At 37.3% G+C, this 22,765-nt stretch overlaps 1 protein-coding gene across 16 annotated transcripts in view; it reads left to right on the plus strand.

The window, feature by feature from the left end:
* Positions 1-22,765, plus strand: part of ADGRL3 (adhesion G protein-coupled receptor L3) — a 936,136-nt gene that overhangs the window by 311,225 nt on the left and 602,146 nt on the right. Inside the window, exon 1 of one of the 16 annotated variants that reach the window (XM_059887334.1) lies at positions 22,532-22,754. The exons of the other annotated variants lie outside the window; for them this stretch is intronic. The gene's annotated coding sequence lies outside the window, so the exon portion shown is untranslated. Of the gene's footprint in view, positions 1-22,531; positions 22,755-22,765 lie in introns of those variants that run through there. 16 annotated transcript variants of the gene reach the window in all.

A 22,765-nucleotide genomic window follows, 5' to 3' on the forward strand; every position in this document is an offset into this window, starting at 1 on the left:
ACATTATAGATATATGTGTTTAGTTGTTTGGGGCTTCCCTCAAGCTCAGTTGGTAAAGAATCTGCCTGCAATGTAGGAAACCCTGGTTTGATTCCTGGGTCGGGAAAATCTGCTAGAGAAGGGATAGGCTACCAAGTCCAGTATTTTTGGGTTTCCCTTGTGGCTCAGCTGATAAAGATTTCATTTAGTTATTTGTTACAGACAAATTTCACTCAAGTACTAGGCCTTATATCTATATTATTTGTTTGATCTCTACTAAATTGTCTTTTTGTTTCACATGTATTTAATAATAAACCTGATGATTGAACAAAGTATTATGAAACAAATGTTAAAGGAGTTCAGTGACTTATTTATTCCATACGTACTACCTGTATTCAAATCTAAAATATGCCTCTTCCAACAACACAAGAGAAGACTCTACAAACGGACATCAACAGATGGTCAGCACCAAAATCAGATTGATTATATTCTTTACAGCCAAAGATGGAGAAGCTCTATACAGTCAGCAAAAACAAGACCAGGAGCTGACTGTGGCTCAGATCATGAACTCCTTATTGCCAAATTCAGACTTAAATTGAAGAAAGTAGGGAAAACCACTAGACCATTCAGGCATGACCTAAATCAAATCCCTTATGATTATAGAGTGGAAGTGAGAAATAGATTTAAGGGCCTAGATCTGATAGATAGAGTGCCTGATGAACTATGAAATGAGGTTTGTGACATTGTACAGGAGACAGGGATCAAGACCATCCCCATGGAAAAGGAATGCAAAAAAGCAAAATGGCTGTCTGGGGAGGTCTTACAAATAGCTGTGAAAAGAAGAGAAGTGAAAAGCAAAGGAGAAAAAGAAAGATATAAGCATCTGAATGCAGAGTTCCAAAGAATAGCAAGAAGAGATAAGAAAGCCTTCCTCAGCGATCAATGCAAAGAAATAGAGGAAAACAACAGAACGGGAAAGACTAGACATCTCTCCAAAAAATTAGAGATAACAAGGGAATATTTCATGCAAAGATGGGCTCGATAAAGGACAGAAATGGTATGGACCTAACAGAAGCAGAAGATATTAAGAAGAGATGGCAAGAATACACAGAAGAACTGTACAAAAAAGATCTTCATGATCAAGATAATCACCATGGTGTGATCACTCACCTAGAGCCAGACATTCTGGAATGTGAAGTCTAGTGGGCCTTAGAAAGCATCACTATGAACAAAGCTAGTGGAGGTGATGGAATTCCTGTTGAGCTATTTCAAATACTAAAAGATGATGCCATGAAAGTGCTGCACTCAATATGCCAGCAAATTTGGAAAACTCAGCAGTGGCCACAGGACTGGAAAAGGTCAGTTTTCATTCCAATCCCAAAGAAAGGCAATGCCAAAGAAGGTTCAAATAACTGCACAATTGTACTCATCTCACACACTAATAGGTAATGCTCAAAATTCTCCAAGCCAGGCTTCAACAATAGGTGAACCCTGAACTTCTGGATGTTCAAGCTGGTTTTAGAAAAGGCAGAGGAACCAGAGATCAAATTGCCAACATCTGCTTGGATCATCGAAAAAGCAAGAGAGTTCCAGGAAAACATCTATTTCTGCTTTATTGACTATGCCAAAGCCTTTGACTGTTTGGATCACAATAAACTGTGGAAAATTCTGAAAGAGATGGGAATACCAGACCACCTGACCTGCCTCTTGAGAAACCTATATGCAGGTCAGGAAGCAACAGTTAGAACTGGAAATGGAACAACAGACTGGTTCCAAATCAGAAAAGTAGTATGTCAAGGCTGTATATTGTCACCCTGCTTATTTAACTTCTATGCAGAGTATATCATGAGAAACGCTGGGCTGGAAGAGGCACAAGGTGGAATCAAGATTGCCAGGAGAAATACCAATCACCTCAGATATGCAGATGACACCACCCTTATGGCAGAAAGTGAAGAGGAACTAAAAAGCCTCTTGATAAAAGTGAAAGAAGAGAGTGAAAAGGTTGGCTTAAAGCTCAACATTCAGAAAACTAAGATCATGGCATCTGGTCCCATCACTTCATGGCAAATAGATGGGGAAAGAGTAGAAACAGTGTCAGACTTTATTTTTTTGGACTCCAAAATCACTGCAGACGGTGATTGCAGCCATGAAATTAAAAGACGTTTACTCCCTGGAAGGAAAGTTATGACCAACCTAGATACCATATTCTAAAGCAGAGACATTACTTTGCCAATAAAGGTCCATAGTCAAGGCTATGGTTTTTCCTGTGGTCATGTATGGATGTGAGAGTTGGACTGTGAAAAAAGCTGAGCACCGAAGAACTGATGCTTTTGAATTGTGGTGTTGGAGAAGACTCTTGAGAGTCCCATGGACTGCAAGGAGATCCAACCAGTCTATTCTAAAGGAGATCAGTCCTTGGTGTTCTTTGGAAGGAATGATGCTAAAGCTGAAACTCCAGTACTTTGGCCACCTCATGTGAAGCATTGACTCATTGGAAAAGACTCTGATGCTGGGAGGGATTGGGGGCAGGAAGAAAAGGGGACAACAGAGGATGAGATGGAATCAGGGACTCAATGGACAGGAGTTTGAGTGAACTCCGGAAGTTGGTGATGGACAGGGAGGCCTGGCATGCTGCAATTCATGGGGTCTCAAAATGTCGGACACGACTAAGCAACTGAACTGAACTGACTGCCTGTCTTTACTTTGTTGCTTAGACAGGTCAAATATAATGTAAAACACAGTCCCTCAGATTTTGGGAGGGCTTCACTGATGGCTCAGTTGTTAAGAATGCACCTGCAAGGCAGGAGACTGTGGTCCATCCCTGGGTTGGGAAGATCCCTGGAGCGGGAAGTGGCAACAGACTCCAGTATTCTTGCCTGTGAAATCCCATGGACACGTGAGCTTTGTGGGCTGCAGTCCATGGGGTCCCAGAAGAATGAGTCACAGCTTAGCTTCTCAGCAACAACAACAGAGTTTTGGGAACAAGTGAGGACAGACAAAATGATATATTGGTCAGATAAAAGTATGTAGGTTTACTTTTGGGTCTAGAAGAGTTAAATAAAGGTTTTTACAAATTGTGTAATGAGGTGAGTCTCAAAATTTGCATAAGGATTTGTTGAAAAGCAAAGATGTTTAAAATTTAGTCATACAAATTTTATTATATAATAAAATGTCGAGCTTTCCCTGGAGCTCAGTGGTAAAGAACCTGCCTTCAATACAGGAGACACAGGAGACTTGAGTTTGTGTCCTGGTGAGGAAGATTCTCTGGAGTAGCGAATGCTTCCTTGGAGAATCCCATAGACAAAGGAGCCTATGTCTACCAGTCTGTGTTGTTGCAAAGAGTCGGACATGACTGAGTGAGCACTCACAGCACAAAATGTAGGGAGTTATATTATTTACTTTCTCTCTAAATTCCTTTTTGATGTTTTCTACCAGTGACTATCATTTATATTTTGATATACATTTTAGTCTTCTGAAAAAAAAATGTACCCATGGTATTTTTTTCTAATATAGAGTCATTATAGATGAGCATGCATGCAAAGGTTGTATCTTTTACTTATGTCAAAATATATCATGAAGTACTCTGCATCCCCATAAATGTTTTTCAAAATGTTATTCAGTGGCTGTTTGCATTGTTTCTAGTGTCCCTTTATTAAACCATGGTTTGAAAATATATAATTGCCCAAGTTAATATATTTTCCAATGTAAAATGGTTACATAGTAATTAAAAATTTTATTTCACTCAATTGTATGTAGTTATCCTGAAATACTTAGGGGTTGGCATATGGTGGTCATAGTGCTTAATTTGGAAAATGGTTGGAAATTGATCATTAAACATAAATTAACAAAAATATAATTTTAATTAAATTACTTACCATCTTATATATTAACAAAAAGTCAAGAAAAATTTAAAATTCAGAAGACTCTGTTCATTGTCTTACTCTTTTCTGAGAATACAATTTTGAAAGCAGAGCCCCCCACCTTAAATCATGTAATAGTCATGTTCTGAAGTAGATTAGTTTGAAAACCTATGTTAAGATACAATTACATAGTTTAATAATGGAAATGTAATCAAACTAATGGAGCCTTAATTTACATTTTTAATCCCTTCTGACTTGTTTTTTGTTCTTTGTGACTGGTTAGATTCAGTATATTATTCTGAAATATAAACTGGCAATTAAGATTCATGTATTGGCTTTTAAGGTCTGTGTCAATTTTCAGAAAGTCATTTAGCATTTCTTATTTTACTAACATAAAATGATTCGATTGGACAAGGTTAGAATTTCTTAGTTATTCACAAAGATCTTGAGTTTTTGGAGTTCCTAATTCCCCAATATAAATAAATAAACATTGATTTATAATGCCTCTTGCAAATATAGAATTCAGTCTTTCTGGAAGTGTTCAGATTTCATGAAATGCTTTTTGCCATAAATTTGTCAAGATGCTTTGTCAGAGTTAATGTGTTTGTACATGGTAACTATCTAATAATAGTTTGCATATGATAACATTCTTCTTTTTGTCATAATAAGAGGGGTAGTTTGCAATATGATTTTTGACCACTGCAGTTTAATTTGTATCTTTTTCATGGGAAGTGAAAATAACTAATTGGATATGTCCATAGATATGAATAGTGGTGTTTTAATTCATTAAAATATCATAAAACAATTGTTAGTTAATGTATAAAAATAAAAGTGTTCTTTATTTAAAAAATCTGAATAAAATGAATTATTCTGCTTGATTTTCATGGAGATTTCTAAAAATGCAGTAAGTAAAATCTTCATTGTTTGGTTAGAAGAATTAATATAATTTCAAGACTAGAAATATCAACTCCAATGATGTTTATTTTTACATTAAATATGTTCTAGATATATGATTTATAAATGTTCTTAAAATATGAGTGTGATCTAATAATATTCACCTTTGCTTTCAAATAGTGATGTGTCTTATTTATTTGGAAAAATAATAGAAATAGATAAATTCCTAAAATTTAATCCTTGGATACCCATTTAACTTAAAAAAAAAAAAACATTTTCTTGCCCTGTAACTGAATTTTACCTTATCAAATTACCCAACACAAATTATTCAGGTCATCTAATATTACTGACCAAAATTAATTTTAAATTATATAAGAAATACAATTTTAAATTATGGATCTTTTATTTGTTTTCTTTTTGGAAACCCATTATCCCTAAGTGTTCTTGAGACAATTTATTTTTTGAAATAGTGATATTGTAATGTGACTTGGTTGACACTAGCATCTCAGAAATTCAGTTCCATTTATTTTTCTAATTCCTATTTTTCATGTTTACTTTTAAAGGATTTGATACTTTTAGAATAGCACCAAGAAGATAGTTATTCAAAAACATGTTTATATTTAGTGATATAATGGTAATTTTTTAAGGCTGAACTTTATATCACAGTCAAAATAAATATTTCTCTTATTTAGCTCATCTTCTACTGTATAGAGATTATCTTTATAAATTTGTCTATTAGATATTAAGGATATACATTTAATCCTAAGTTTTAAACCTTTTCTCATTTTTTGACATTATATTTTTGGGTATTTATCTTAAAAATCAGTAGTAATTAAACAAGTCATTAGGAACTGAATTGTTTCATCTTTCTAAGTCACCAGCACAGATCTTAGTAGACACCATATTTCATGGATCTATATAAATGTGGTATGGTAACAAATAAAACCCAAGTTGAATCAATGATTCACCTCCAGATCACACCTAGTGTAAGTTCCATGTGTGATAGCTGATATGTCAGCTTATAAGTGCATTCTTTATTTTTTGTTTCATCTGTTCAGAGAGGCTGCCTATTCCTAATCAAGGAAAAGAGTAATTAAAAAAAATCAAAAACATCATAAATGCCTGAGCATGTATTATTAACTGCATGAGGTAGAGTAAAATGCAATATTTATACATGTAATTAAATAGCATCTTATTATAAAATTTACATTTGACCTTTAATTTTTATAGCCCTTTTAGGAGCCTGGTTATCTTCATTGCATATGTAAATGGGGATAGGAAGAAGTATGATTTCATCAAGTGTTTCTAATTTGACCTGTTCTTAATAATAGCCTAGTAAATTGTTGTCTATTGTTATTTCTCAAGGGTTCCAGAAGGGCCCTGGATCCACTAATCCTTTCTGCTCTGATGAATTTAATGCCCAATAAGATAAATTCTTGGTTTTCATTGAAATGCAGATGTTCCAGGGGAGGATAACAACTTGAGCCCTAGAAGAACTTTATGCTTTATAAAGGAACTATTCACATTATCCTTAAGTAAGGCAGGTAAGAAAGGAGTGAGAATTTGAGAAAAGGGTGCCTTTAAAGGAAAAAGACTTAGTGTGGGGACAATAAGTTTGAAATAGAGGATACTGGGCATCAGTCCCCTGGATGCTTTGGGCTTGGTTTGGTCCAGTTCACCAAATCAGTAAAAAAAAATTGTTACGTACTAAAACATAAACTAAAACCCAAACTACTGCACAATTGAACTCATCTCACAGGCTAGTAAAGTAATGCTCAAAATTCTCCAAGCCAGGCTTCAACAATACATAAACCCTGAACTTCCAGATGGTCAAGCTGGTTTTAGAAAAGGCAGAGGAACGAGATATCAAATTGCCAACATCCGCTGGATCATTGAAAAAGCAAGAGAGTTCCAGAAAAACATCTATTTCTGCTTTATTGACTATGCCAAAGCCTTTGACTGTGTGGATCACAATAAACTGTGGAAAATTCTGAAAAAGATGGGAATACCAAACCATCTGACTTGCCTCTTGAGAAACCTATATGCAGATCAGGAAGCAACAGTTAGAACTGGACATGAACCAACTGACTGGTTCCAAATAGGAGAAGGAGTACATCAAGGCTGTATATTGTCACCCTGATTATTTAACTTATACGCAGAGTACATCATGAGAAACGCTGGGCTGGAAGAAGCACAAGCTGGAATCAAGATTGCCGGGAGAAATATCAATAACCTCAGATATTCAGATGACACCACCCTTAAGGCAGAAAGTGAAGAGGAACTAAAAAGCCTTTTGATAAAAGTGAAATAGGAGAGTGAAAAAATTGGCTTAAAGCTCAACATTCAGAAAACGAAGATCATTGCAACCACTCCTATCACTTCATGGCAAATAGATGGGGAAACAGTGTCAGACTTTATTTTTCTGGGCTCCAAAATCACTGCAGATGGTGACTGCAGCCATGAAATTAAAAGACACTTACTCCTTGGAAGGAAAGTTATGACCAACCTAGATAACATATTGAAAAGCAGAGACCTTACTTTGCCAACAAAGGTCTATCTAGTCAAGGCTATGGTTTTTCCAATGGTCATGTATGGATGTGAGAGTTGGACTGTGAAGAAGGCTGAGCGCCGAAAAATTGATGCTTTTGAACTGTGGTGTTGGAGAAGATGCTTGAGAGTCCCTTGGACTGCAAGGAGATCCATCCTGTTTATCCGAAAGGAGATCAGTCCTGGGTGTTCTTTGAAAGGAATGATGCTAAAGCTGAAACTCTAGTACTTTGGCCACCTCATTCGAAGAATTGACTCATTGGAAAAGTCTCTGATGCTGGGAGGGATTGGGGGCAGGAGGAGAAGGGGATGACAGAGGATGAGATGGCTGGATGGCATCACTGACTTGATGGACATGAGTTTGAGTGATCTCCAGGGGTTGGTGATGGATGGGAAAGCCTGGCATGCTGCAATTCATGGGGTTGCAATGAGTTGGACATGAGGGAGGGACTGAACTGAACTGAAAACATAATTAGGCAAAGGTATGATGACTTGAGAGTGTCCTTGTCCCTTGATAAACTGTTTCTTTACTGTCAACAGCAGGAAGTAATGGATCTGATTATTTGAGAGAAATTAAAAAAAAATAGTAGAGAAAGAAAATAAAAAACTTTTGTTGAGTTTTGTTTTTGCCTTGCCCTAGTATATTGGGCGAGTCAGCCCAGCCAGATTACATGGTGTTACTTAGGATACGCAGTCATTGTTCATTGAGTATAATCGTTGTACAGTACCTGCTTCTTGGCAAAAGGCAAAAGCCAAATCCAAGTAGCACAGTCCCTACAACCAAGGAGATTAATACTCAGTCACATTGGGGGCTAATCAGAACTGTTTCAATGGCCTCCTGCTCAGATGTTTGCTTATTCCCACCTCCAGGGTGTTTGGTAGAAAACTATAAGCCTTAGTTACACAGCTAATAGTCTTTCCAAGGTGGAATAATTTAAAAGTAAAGTGAATGTAGAAAGGCAATGTGAAAAGGAGCAGATGAAGCCCCTTTTAATTTTTCTCTTTGGAAGTTCAAGGGATTGGCAGGGTATGTGTTGCTGCTGCTGCTAAGTCGCTTCAGTCGTGTCCAGCTCTGTGCGACCCCAAAGACGGCAGCCCATGAGGCTCCCCCGTCCCTGGGATTCTCCTGGCAAGAACACCAGAGTGGGTTGCCATTTCCTTCTCCAGTGCATGAAAGTGAAAGATGAAAGTGAAGTTGCTCAGTCGTGTCTGACTCTTAGCGACCCCTGGCAATACTCAAGACATACAGTTATACACCATTAAAAGTATATGCTGTTTCCTTGTAACTAAAATTTTCTAGCATCCTGCATATTTTACTATAATCTGGCAATCCACATTTAGGGGACAAATTTAAAAAAATAATAAAGCAACAAAATACACACAATTCATGTGGTACTTTACCTTGAAAAAGATTTTAAATTTTTTATGGAAGTGGGGGTTAGTTTGTGAGTTGTGAGGAAAGAACTGATATAAAGTGTATGTGAAAATGAGAAGGACATGGCAAACCACTCCAGATTCTTGCCTGGAGAATTCCAAGGGCAGAGGAGCCCAGTGGGCTATAGTCCATGGGGTCGCAAAGAGTCAGACATGACTGAGCGACTAACACTTATGTGAAATTGGATAGAAAGTTTCAACATCATATTAGATCCTGAAGCCACCTGTGGACATTTGAAGTTGTGTCTGTTCATTTTCCTTGAGCTAGAAAAGGCTGTGGTCCAAGTGATCAGTTTGGTTAGTTTTCTGTGAGTGTGGTTTTCATTCTGTCTGCCCTCTGATGGATAAGGATAAGAGGCTTATGGAAACTTCTGATGGGAGAGACTGTAAGGGGGAAACTGGGTCTTGTTTTGATGGGCAGAGCCAAGTTCAGTAAATCTTTAATCCAGTTTTCTGTTGATGGGTGGGGCTGTATTCCCTCTCTGTTACTTGATTTGAAGCCAAATGTGGTGGAAGTAATGAAGATAATGGTGACCTCCTTCAAAAGGTCCCATGCACCCACTGCCGCACTCAGTGCCTCCGACCCTGCAGTAGGCCAGTGCGGACCCAAGCCTCCACTGGAGACGTCTGGACACTGATGGGCATGTCTGGATCAATTTCTTGTGGGGTCACTGCTCCTTTCTCCTGGGCCTTGGTGTACACAATGTTTTGTTTGTGCCCTCCAAGAGTCTGTTTCCTCAGTTCAGTACAGTTCAGTCATTCAGTTGTTTCCGATTCTTTGCAACCCCATGGACTACAGCACACCAGGCATCCTGTCCATCAACAATTCCCAAAATTTAACCAAACTTATGTCCATTGAGTTGGTGATGCCATCGATCCATCTCATCCTCTATCGTCCTCTTATCCTCCCACATTCAATCTTTCCCAGCAACAGGGTCTTTTCAAATGATTCAGCTCTTTGCATCAGGTGGCCAGAAGTTTCAGCCGTAAGATCAGTGCTTCCAATGAACACTCAGGACGGCTCTCCTTTAGGATGGACTGGTTAAATCTCTTTGAAGTCCAAGGGACTCTCAAGAGTCTTCTCCAACATGACAGTTCAAAAGCATCAATTCTTTGATGCTCAGCTTTTTTTATAGTCTAATTCTCAAAGCCATACATGACTACTGGGAACACTATAACTTTGACTAGACAGACCTTTGTTGGCAAAGTAATGTGTCTGCTTTTTAATATGCTGTCTAGCTTGGCCATAAATGTCCTTCCAAGGAGTAAGCTTCCTTTAATTTCATGGCAGTAGTCACCATCTGCACTGATTTTGGAGCCCCCAAAATAAACTCAGCCACCGTTTCCACTGTTTCCCCATCTATTTGCCATGAAGTGATGGTACCAGATGCCATGATCTTAGTTTTCTGAATGTTGAGTTTTAAGCCAACTTTTTTACTCTCCACTTTCACTTTCATCATGATGGTCTTTATTTCTTCTTCACTTTCTGCCATAAGGGTGATTTCATCAGTGTATCTGAGGTTATTGATATTTCTCCTGGCAATCATGATTCCAGCTTGTGCTTCATCCAGCCTGGCATTTTGGCCATGTAATCTGCATATAAGTTAAATAAGCAAGGTGACAATATACACCCTTGACATACCCCTTTTCCTGTTTAGAACCAGTCTGTTGTTCTATGTCCACTTCTAACTGATGCTTCCTGACCTGCACACAGGTTTCTCAGGAGGCAAGTCAGGTGGTCTGGTATTCCCATCTGTTGAAGAATTTCTCAAAGTTTATTGTGATCCACACAGTCAAAGGCTTTGGCATAGTCAATAAAGCAGAAATAAATTTTTTTCTGGAACTCTCTTGCTTTTTCAATGATCCAATGGATGTTGGCAATTTGATCTCTTGTTCCTCTGCCTTTTCTAAAACCAGGTTAAAAATCCAGAAGTTCATGGTTCACATATTGCTGAAGCTTTGCTTGGAGAATTTTGAGCATTGCTTTCTAGCATGTGAGATGAGTACAATTATGCAGTAATTGATTTCTTTGGCATTGCTTTTCTTTGAGATTGGAATGAAAACTAACCTTTTCCAGTCCTGTGGCCACTGCTGAGTTTTCCAAACTTGCTGGCATATTGAGTGCAGCACTTTCATAGCATCATCTTTTCGGATTCAACTGGAATTCCATCACCTCCACTAGCTTTGTTCGTAGTGATACTTCCTAAGGCCCACTTGACTTCAGATTCCATGATGTCTGGCTCTAGGAGAGTGATCACAGTATCGTGATTATCTTGGTCATGAAGATCTCTTTTGTACAGTTCTGTATATTCTTGTCACCTCTTCTTAACATCTTCTGCTTCTGTTAGCTTCATACCATTTCTGTCATTTTTTAGATTGCATCCAAGTACTGCATTTTGGACTCTTTTGTTGACTATGATGGCTACTCCATTTCTTCTAGGGAATTTTTGACTACAATGTTAGATATAATGGTCATCTGAGTTAAATTCACCCATTCCATTCTGTTTTAGATTGCTGATTCCTGAAATGTCGACATTCACTCTTGCCATCTCCTGTTTGACCACTTCCAATTTGGCTTGATTCATGGAGCTAACATTCTAGGTTTCTATGCAATATTGCTCTTTACAGCATCAGACCTTGCTTCCATATCCAGTTACATCCACCATTGGGGGTTGTTTTTCCTTTGGCTCCGTCTCTTCATTCTTTCTGGAGTTATTTCTCCGCTGATCTCCAGTAGCATATTGAGCACCTACTGACCTGGGGAGTTCATCTTTCAGTGTCCTGTCTTTTTGCCTTTTCATACTGTTCATGAGGTTCTCAAGGCAAGTACACTGAAGTGGTTTGCCATTCCCTTCTTTGGTCAGTCCTCTGCAAGTTCTGTTGGTTCCATTGTGGGATTAATAGCAACCTCCTCCAAGAGGGCTTATGCTATACTCAGGTCTGCTGCACCCAGAGCCCCTGTACCAGGCCACTGCTGACCTGTGCCCTTCCGAGGTCTGAGAACCTCAGGCGACCAGGTGCTTGGTGAGCTCACTGTCCTAGGTGGGCCATGCGTCTCAATCACTTCCTTGGGCCCCACTGCTCAGTTTCCCAGGTGTGCTGTGGGAGCACTGTCTCAGGTGTGCCCTATGTCTCCTCTGGAACGCTTGAGGAATCACTAAGAACAAAGCTAGTGGAGGTGATGGAATTCCTGTTGAGCTATTTCAGATCCTAAGATGATGCTGTTAAAGTGTTGCGCTCAATATGTCAGCAAATCTGGAAAACACAGCAGTGACCACAGGACTGGAAAAGGTCAGTTTTCATTCCAATCCCAAAGAAAAGCAATGCCAAAGAAATTCAAACTATGGCACAATTGTACTCAGCTCACACACTAGCAAAGTTATGCTGAAAATTCTCCAAGCCAGGCTTCAACAGTATGTGAACTGTGAACTTCAAGATATTCAAGCTGGGTTTAGAAAAGGCATAGGAACCAGAGATCAAATTCTCAACAGCTGTTGGATCATTGAAAAAAAATACAGCTCCAGAAAAACACCTTCTTTTGCTTTATTGTCTATACTAAAGCCTTTAATTGTGTGGATCACATCAAACTGTGGAAAATTCTTAAAGAGATGGGAATATCAGACCACCTGATCTGTCTTTCAAGAAATCTGTATGTAGATCAGGAAGCAAAAGTTACAACTGGACCTGGAACAGATTGGTTCCAAATAGGGAAAGGGTTACGTCAAGCCTGTTTATTGTCACCCTGCTTATTTAACTTATATGCATAGTATATCATGCAAAATGCCAGGCTGGAAGAAGCACAAGCTGTAATCAAGATTGCTGGGAGAAATATCAATAACATCAGATACTTTGATGAGATCACCCTTATGGCAGAAAGTGAAGAAGAAATAAAGAGCCTCTTGATGCAAGTGAAAGTGGAGAGTGAAAAAGTTGGCTTAAAACTCAACGTTCAGAAAAGTAAGATCATGGCATTCTGTCCCATCACTTCACACTAAATAGATGGGGAAACAATGGAAATTATGACAGACTTTATTTTTTGTGGCTCCACAATCACTGCAGATGGTGACTGCAGCCATGAAATTAAAAGATGCTTGTTCCTTGGAAGAAAAGCTATGACTAACCTAGACAGCATATTAAAAAGCGGAGACATTACTTTACCAACAGAGGTCCGTCTAGTCAAAGCTATGATTTCCCAGTAGTCATGTATGGATGTGAGAGATGGACTATGAAGGCTGAGTGCCAAAGAATTGATGCTTTTGAACTGTGGTGTTGGAGAAGACTCTTGAACGTCCCTTGGACTTGAAGGAAATCCAACCAGTCCATCCTAAAGGAAATCAGTCCTGAATGTTCTTTGGAAAGACTGATGCTGAAGCTGAAAGTCCTACACTTTGGCCACCTGATGCAAGGAACCGACTCATTGAGAAATACCCTGATGTTGGGAAGGATTGACTTCGGGAGGAAAAGGGGACGACAGAGGATAAGATGATTGGATGGCATCACCTGCATGATGGACATCAGTTTGCGTAGGTTCCAGGAGTTGATGATAGACTGGGAAGCTTGTATTGCTGCAGTCCATGGATTCGAAAAGAGTTGGACAAGACTGAGCGACTGAATTGAACTGAACTGAACTGTTCATTTTGTGTGTTCTTCTGCAGGTGAGTTCAGTTTAGTGCAGCCATTTACCTAAGGGGCTAGAGAGGTCAGTTAAAGTTATTGGACCTTTAAGCCTGAAAGTAGTAGACAATACATGAAATGATGGTCCTGGCTGTCTTCCAATAAAACTTTTTTTTAAAATGAAAACATGTCACTGCTGATTTCACATGAGTTTGTAGATTTTGGCTTAAAGTTTTCTGCCTACCAATTCTTAAATAAGCAAATCTAAAAATTGCATTATGTTTAAATGGTTCCTGAACCACATCAGTTGCATCAGAACAAATTTATGTTTTCAAACTGAGTTTTCAATTTCATTCTTAAGTTTGGCATATTGGAGTACATGGACATATGTATATAGCAAAAGAGTAAAACTTCAAGAGTCATTAATGCCTGTACTAGGAATATAAATATGAACATTTGTTCACTGCAACATGCTAAGTCAGGTTACTCTCTCTGCCAAGGTGTCTTCATATTTTCATTTGTTACATTTAATTTCTTAAATTTAACTTTTGGCTTACAGTGTTTAAGTATGTGGTATTTAAAAGTATCTATTTACTCTAGCAAGCTTGGTAGTGCCTTTTGCATTTAATTTAGACATTTGGAAACATTTTAACTAAAGTTATAAAATCCAAACATTTAAAATATATATTTCTATTATTTTAAAATAACATATAACTAATATTATAATGCCTAAAGAATGTTTGTTTTGTAATACACATTTTAATATTGGAACTAGATATATGTATTGCTTGCATTTGATATGGAAGGTATTCTTTCTTCACCTCCTGATTTAAAATTGCTTTATAATTTAGGTAGCATATTTATTAATTATATATTCCTTAGAAAACTTATCAAGGTTGGAACATATGAATACTTTGTTTACAACCTTCTAATGCAGGCAAGCAGCTTGTGTTTATGATATGTATCATATCATGCAAATATGTTTTCTTTGTGGGCATATATATTCAAATATAAAAATAGTGTTATTTGCAAGACTGAAAATATATTTCATTTTAATAAATATTTTTTTTGTTTTAAAATTAGTAAAGCTTGTCCAGAAGAAGATGGGAAGGATTTTAGGAAATAATTGCAAGAAATTTTTAAATAGTCTAAATACAACCTACAAATAGCTACCTTTTTGTCCTAAACAAACAGATTAATCAGCTGTAATACAATTCATAATCCTATGATTAAATATAATTGGGATACAATTGCAAATATATTTATTTGTCCACTTTATAAATAATCTTGATGAATTTTTATTGTAGTTTATTTGAAAAATACAAATATTCTTTCTATGTATATTTCTTATAATTTTAAAATTAAATGTTCAAAAAAGTCCGGTAATTACTTGAGTATGAATTATTTCTAACTGCCAAATGATTTTTCCAAAAAGTTCTTTTTTCTTGGTAAGTTAAGTTAGTTCAACAGGATTGTTGAAAATTAAAGTGTGGTTTGTTTTGCGTTTTCGGGCTGGTTCTTGAATGGTTCAGTTTGGTTCAGTTCAGTTCAATCACTCAGATGTGTCCAACTCTTTGTGACCCCATGAATCGCAGCACGCCAGGCCTCCCTGTCCATCACCAACTCCCAGAGTTTACTCAAACTCACGTCCATCGAGTCAGTGATGCCATCCAGCCATCTCATCCTCTGTTGTCCCCTTCTCCTCCTGCCCCCAATCCCTCCCAGCATCAAAGACTCATCAAAGAGATGAGTCAACTCTTCGCATGAGGTGGCCAAAGTACTGGAGTTTCAGCTTTAGCATCATTCCTTCCAAAGCAATCCCAGGGCTGATCTCCTTCAGAATGGACTGGTTGGATCTCCTTGCAGTCCAAGGGACTCTCAAGAGTCTTCTCCAACACCACAGTTCAAAAGCATCAATTCTTCAGTGCTCAGCTTTCTTCACAGTCCAGCTCTCACAGCCATACCTGACCACTGGAAAAACCATAGCCTTGACTAGACGGACCTTTGTTGGCAAAGTAATGTCTCTGCAGTAATATACATTTAAATATGAGATACATAGTTTAGACACATTGTATCCCATTCAGTAAAGATTACTTCACCTTTAATGTGAGAACTAAAATTATTTAATATTTGACAGTAATATTTAAAATAATTTCCACTTACTGATCCTTTTCAATCTTATTTCTAGATTGTCTCATACATTAGCCAGTATCAGAAAACAAAGCCATGGGGAAATACGTCATCTCTAAAATGACTGTAAAATACTTTTCATACATTATTTTCTTATATGAAAAATTTTTTTAAAAATTCTGAACATTTTGTGTCTTTAGTGTCTCATGTGAATATAAAGAATGATGAACACTGGATAATTCTGCTGTAGTTTTTCTAGTTTGGTAGACCAGGGAGGATACAAAAATCAGATTATGGATGAGTATGATTTACATTACCTTCTTCATGTTATTAAATTGCCAGTCAATGTGTCTAATACCATTGGAAAATTCAGTATCCTCAAGAGACTGTATGTTCCATAAGCTCAGAGACTGCTAGCTTCATTCCCTGCTCTCTCCCCACTTAGAATGTCTGGTATAAAGTAGGCACTGAGTAAATATTTGTTGAATGAATGATGTCTTCCTGTGTTTGTTAGACCAATAAAAGTTCAATTAAACAAATAAATCATTTGTGAAAATTTAGTGTATGAAAAACGATGGAGTCAATTTAAAATCAAATAGAACCCAGCTTGACTGTTAGCTGTGTTGATTTTAGAAAAGCACCTGAGTGGCCACATTAATAAAGTATGGATGATGATATGTAAATTATAAAACTATTATAAGGGCCAAATGAAAAAAAAACATGATTTTAAAGCATTTAACAGTGTGTGTATAAGATAGAAGGGCTTCCCAGGTGGGTCAGTGGTAAAGAATTAGTGCAGGAGACACAGGAGCAATGGGTTTGATCAGAAAGATACCCTGGAGAAGGAAATGGCAACCTACTCCAGTATTCTTGCCTGGAAAATCCTTTGAACAGAGGAACTGGAGGGCTACTGTCAATGGGGTCACAAAGAGTCAGACAATACTTAACAACTAAACATCAATAGACCATACAATTAGTTTAAGCATTCCAACGCATAATACACATTTAAAGAAATTGTGTCTACTGCTCTATAAATAATTTTTGAATGAATGAATAAACTTATTAATGTGAGGTTTGATTGAATTTCAAGTGTGAACACAGTGAGTGAGTTAGTGAATGAAAGTCACTCAGTCATATCTGACTCTTTGCAACCCCATGGACTGTAGCCTGCCAGGTTCCTCTGTCCATGGAATTCTCTAGTCAAGAATACTGGAGTGGGTTGTCATTTCCTTCTCTAGGAGATCTTCCCCACCCAGGGATCAAATCCAGGTCTCCCATATTGAAAGAGGAATCTTAACCATTTGAGCCATCAGGGAAGCACATATATATGTGAATAAATGAAATTTGAGGCTTATATAGTTGGAGAACAGTTTCTTTGAGAAGTGAGGCAGTGAAATACACTCTTATTTCAAGTTAGAACACTAAAGTAGAAGTGATCTGTAGTTCTCTTCTCACAGTTAATATGAATGTAGCTCAATCACCACCTAATTATTTTATACCTTTTTCTCCCATTTGTAACTTTGCAGATCTTACTTTGTTTGAACATTTTCCCTTTTTCATTAAAAAAAAAAAAAATCTTTGATTTATTTTCATGGTTCTCCACCTCTTCCTCTCTTTCTCTCTTTTCCTCCCTCCTCCCCTTCCTCTTTCCTTTCATCAATTTTTGATTTTTGGACCACTGTAAATATTTATGAAAAACCACCTATATTTTCTTCTCTATGCATGACTACTGGCTGCGTGTTTGTCTGTCTATGTCTGTCTTATTAATCACTGAATTGACATGTACACTTGGAAAAATGTTCTAATTATTGTAGAAAATTATGTTCTTATTTCCTGAAAATGTTTTGTCACATCTTTGACCTTTGTCAAAGGAAGGATAGATTAGACCTTAGGTAAGGCAAGTATACCATGATATCTCAGGTAACACAGATAAAAAGGGACATGGAGAAGAACACAGGTGTCCAGAGAAGAGAACTTGGGGTAAGGGGGTGAACTGGAATAAGAAGTAGCTACCTTAGATATGATCTATCAAGCATTTGTCAATAAGACAAATGTGTGAGACAAATGTTCATGTTTTAAACTTTGGGGTAATCTGGCTGGTCAAAGTGTCTCTTTTATATGAATAAGTCATAACTGTGGAAAAAAGCCAACATAAAACCTTGAGAAAGCTTTAAAATGGTAGCATTGAATATTGATGCAAAGTTTTAAAGATATCAATCAAATTATTTGTCTTTGTTTGTTTTTCTGTTGCCATCCTTACAAAATATTGAGTTGTAGAAGATCACATATAATAGTTTTATGCTATGTATAATGTACAGTAATTTAGGATTAAGTAATTGAAGATACATGGACTTATGTTCTGACACATTCATATGTAATACTTATTACTTTCCTTTACTTGTATGTTAGGGAAGCAATAAATAGCTAGGCTCCAACAGGTTTTTGCCCTGTAGTCTTTATACTTATAAAATCACTTCAGAGTAACAGCTTTCTAAATCATAGCAGCATATAGTATATTGCAACAGGTGCTATGGAGGAAATAAGCATAAAAGGGAATAAAACAAAGTAAAAACCCCATTGTTGAAAAACAGTTATTACCTCAGGCATAATTTCTTCCACACCTTCTCCTGAGCCCCTGCCTGTATAACCATCCCAGTCTCTTAAGCAGCAGTCAGGTCACTTTGTGAAACTGTATCTATGTTTTACTGCCTAGCATATAAATACCAGGTAGCTCAGCTTTAGCAGTTGTTTTCCTGACTTCATAGCTTTGCTAAATCATTATGAGGTGCAACTGGGATGCCAGTGCTAGAAGGCTAGAGAGGGATCTCTTTTTTCAAAAAGGTCTGCTTTTGTCAAATCACCCTGAAAGGAACCGTTTTTCTCAAAAAGACTTTTTCAGAATGTCCCAAATAGTCTGTCATATATAGGGTGACTAGAGTTTAGAGAAAGATTTCACTTTATCAACAACATCTTAAACTCAACTGAATTCAAATTCTTTCCTTTGTCCAGAATAATAGTGTCTTAGGAAGCCACATGTTGGAAATAGTAGAGAGCAAACTGAGCGAGACTTACACCAAAGGCTGGAAATAGGACTAGGATGATGATTAACTGTAAGAAGCCATTGTTTCTTATTTAATGGACTTAATAAAAAGGGCTCTGTTGCAGTGACTAGCATCAATAGAGGGAGTGTCATTTAGCAGAGCCTGCACTGTAACCTCAACCATGGAAAGGACACAACTTTTCAACTTCAATCATTGGCTATGAACCCAATCACCTCTTAGTACTGACAGAACTTCTCATTTCTCAAATGAAAGTGAAAATGAAGTAACTCAGTTGTGTCCGACTCTTTGGGACCCGATAGACTGTAGCCTATCAGGCTCCTCTGTCCATGGGATTTTCCAGGCAGTCGTACTGGAGTGGATTGCCATTTCCTTCTCCCGGGGATCTTCCAAACCCAGGGCTCAAACCCGGGTCTCCTGCATTGTAGACAGACGCTTTACAGTCTGAGCCAAATAGGTAAAATGGAAAATAAAAGTAAAATAGGTTACCAAATTATAAATATGTTGTAATTAAACTCTTCCTACTTCTTGGTGTCCCTGGAGCCAGACTCAGATTTCTGGCTTGTGTGCTCTATTTGGCTGAGCTTTGTCGTCTTACCCTGCCCTCACTCCAGGGAGCATGGCATTTTTCTCTGTTCTTATGAGAGGTCCAGCTACCATTACTCCTTGCTGATTCCCAGTCTTTGGATCTTAAAAGGAAAGGCAGTACACTGCCTTGTGGTCCTGAGTTTACACTCGAATCAGACTACCTGGTTTGAATCCCTTTTTGGCCACTGTGTGACTATATGGACAGAGATGTCTTCTTTGAAAATTCTTAATTGTTCTATATTTCAATTTTTTTAATCCATAAAGTGATGAAAATAATGTTTAAAGAATGTTTATGAAGAATGAATTAATTAACCTTTGTCAGGTATTTTGAATGAAGTTGAGTACACTGTAGGTATTCAGATAGGAAAGGCTTTCCTAATTAAAAACTTCTGCTTATGAGCACACAGCCCCATAGATTTCTGTTTAGAAGCACTGGTCAGAGTTGCACCTTTCTGTTTGTGTGTGCATATGTGTGCGTTTGTGTGATTCAATTTTGTCCCTTCATTTGAAAGCTATGCTCTTTGACATTTAAAAACCTGTTTTATATTAAAACTTGTTTTTTGCATCATCCTAATAACATTTTATCCCTTGTAAAATATTTTCAGTTTCTCTTTGGAGATTGAATTTAGAAAAAAGAGATAAATTTGGCTGTACGAAGATTCATAATTTTTAAATGCTATCTATTTTCAAGACCAATTGTAATTTACATCAAGAGAATATTACACAGAATACAAGTGACAAGAGAATATATAATGTGGACATTAATTTAGGATATAGTTATTTATGAATTGTTTTGAGAAGTCAAATACAACTCTATTGTTTGTGCTTAGGAAGGAGAAGATATTATCTTATTTCAGATAGGTCAGGAGGTTGTGTCCTCCATAAGACCGTTTACCTGTCTTATTTGTTTAAAGAAGAAAAATACACTGAAGGAATGCTTTGATATTCTACCAGGTGGGTGCCTTATTTTTCACTATTAACTATATACATTGATTAGGTAAGGCAAATTTAAATGCTGCTTTTTCATTCTAATCACTTTGTCACACTTTTAGACAGTACATCATAGTAAGATTCTAGACAGCTCATAGGAAAGCCTTTTCCTAAAATTGGAAAAAAAAAAACAAAAAAACTATGATTTTGAACATCTGTTTCTCCTTTATTGACTATGCCAAAGACTTTGACTGTGTGGATCATAATAAACTGTGGAAAATTCTGAAAGAGATGGGAATACCAGACTACCTGACCTGCCTCTTGAGAAACCTATATGTAGGTGAAGAAGCACCAGTTTGAACTGGACATGGAACAACAGACTGGTTCCAAATCGGAAAAGGAGTACGTCAAGGCTGTGTATTGTCACCCTGCTTATTTAACTTCTATGCAGAGTACATCATGAGAAACGCTGGGCTGGAAGAAACACAAGCTGGAATCAAGATTGCCGGGAGAAATCTCAATAACCTCAGATATGCAGATGACACCATCCTTATGGCAGAAACTGAAGAGGAACTAAAAGCCTCTTGATGAAAGTGAAAGAGGAGAGTGGAAAAAGTTGGCTTAAAGCTCAACATTCAGAAAACGAAGATCATGGCATCTGGTCCCATCACTTCATGGGAAATAGATGGGGAAAGAGTGGAAACAGTGTCAGACTTTATTTTTGGGGGCTCCAAAATCACTGCAGATGGTGATTGCAGCCATGAAATTAAAAGACACTTGCTTACTCCTTGGGAGGAAAGTTATGACCAACCTAGATAGCATATTCAAAAGCAGAGACATTACTTTGCCAACAAAGGTTCCTCTAGTCAAGGCTATGGTTTTTCCAGTGCGAAGAGTTGACTCATTGGAAAAGACTCTGATGCTGGGAGGGATTGGGGGCAGGAGGAGAAGGGGACGACAGAGGATGAGATGGCTGGATGGCATCACCAACTCGATGGACATGAGTTTTAGTGAACTCCGGGAGTTGGTGATGGACAGGGAGGCCTGGTGTGCTGCGATTCATGGGGTCGCAGACATGGACACAACTGAGCGACTGAACTGAACTTAACTGATAATTTTGAATGGGGAGAAAAATCTTGATCCTCAGTATTTTTTGAGGCAGAGTCATTTAAAAAATTGAACAGGTTGAATTTTAGGTTCTGGAAATTGATTATCTTAAAGCTATCTGAATCCTATACCTTTTAGAGAGTCTTTCCGTATTCCCAGAGTAGGCGTACCTGAGTTTATTTTACAACTTCGGTAACAACTGAAAATAGCAGTAGAGCCAATGATACAGGATGGCTCTTATCTGATTTACAAAACATTTACGTAACAGTGATTTCATAGAATTGCAGAAATCTTCAAGGTAAATATTATTGTACAGAATTTTTGTTATTTTTGAACATTTTAAAATAATATTTAAATACCTATTCTAGGGTTGCAAATGTTCCAATAACAAATAGCAGAAGGAAACCACTGTTTATATTTGAGAAACAGTAAACCAGTTAACACAAACTGGAAGACTTTGGTTGTCTTTGGGTACTAGACTCAGTATTTTTAACATATCTGTGTTTGTTATTATTTTTATGACATTGCTTATTGGGACATTGAGTAACAGAAAAACATGATGTGTGTGCTGGTGTTGGAAGGATAATGGAGTAGAACAATACAAAATGGGGTGAAGAGATACTTGAATTAATAATATTACAAGTAGTTTCACGATAAGATGTATTATCTTTGATGCATGAGAAAAAATTACTCAAAAATAAGCATATTCTTGTAGTTCTGTGGGTTATGAGCCTTAGTATTACTTACTTGAGTGTCTCTAGCTTTGTCTCTCTCAAGAGATTGCAGTCAGGCTATTGGACACAGTCTCACCTTTAGGCTCAATTGGACGAGAATCCACTACTAAGCTTATTCACTTGGGACTCTCTACTGGCTACATCATAACGTCATGACATCATACCAATAACATCATGACCTTACATCATATATCATGAGGTGGCAGTTGGATACCTCCAGAGTAAACAACACAAAAGGCCTAAGACAAAACCGCAGGATTTTTATAATCTGATCTTTAAAGTGACATCCTATCACTTCTGCCATTCTGTTTATTTGAAGTGAGTCAGTAGATTCAGTTCACCTACAAGGGGATGGATTACGCGTGAGTATAGATACCTGCAGGCAAGAATCACTGGGGGTTCATCTTGAGGCTGCCCACCACAGATATGAAAGCCTGAGATGTAGATTTGGTAAAAGTACTGAAACAAAGATCTATGTTGAAGAAAGTATTAATAGACTTTGAAAAGATAGCCCTAAATTTTAAACATAACTCTGTGTCAACTCAAGATATGACCTCGAAAGAGTTAACTTAAGAGTTCCCATTGTAAAGTGAAATGTTGGGTTCAATTATACCTGTTTTCATTATTATTTCATATTATTTCCTTTTATCCTTTGTATATCATTGAATTTTAGGAACCAAGGAATCTGATTGGTATAAAGGTCTTCTGTGCTACTAATACATGAAATAGATTGAAAACTATGAAGAGACTGCCGGATTTGACAATTAGGGAATTTTTTGACAGAATTCTCAGTGAGTGAAGAAGACAGACCTGACTGGAAGTAATTAGAGGGTGAAGTGGCTGTGAGGTATTGGAACCAATAATTTTTGGTTGCTAAGGTGAGAAATTT

This window comes from Bos taurus, chromosome 6 (genome assembly GCF_002263795.3).
Source record: "Bos taurus isolate L1 Dominette 01449 registration number 42190680 breed Hereford chromosome 6, ARS-UCD2.0, whole genome shotgun sequence".
In the NCBI taxonomy this organism is placed as follows: domain Eukaryota; kingdom Metazoa; phylum Chordata; class Mammalia; order Artiodactyla; family Bovidae; genus Bos; species Bos taurus.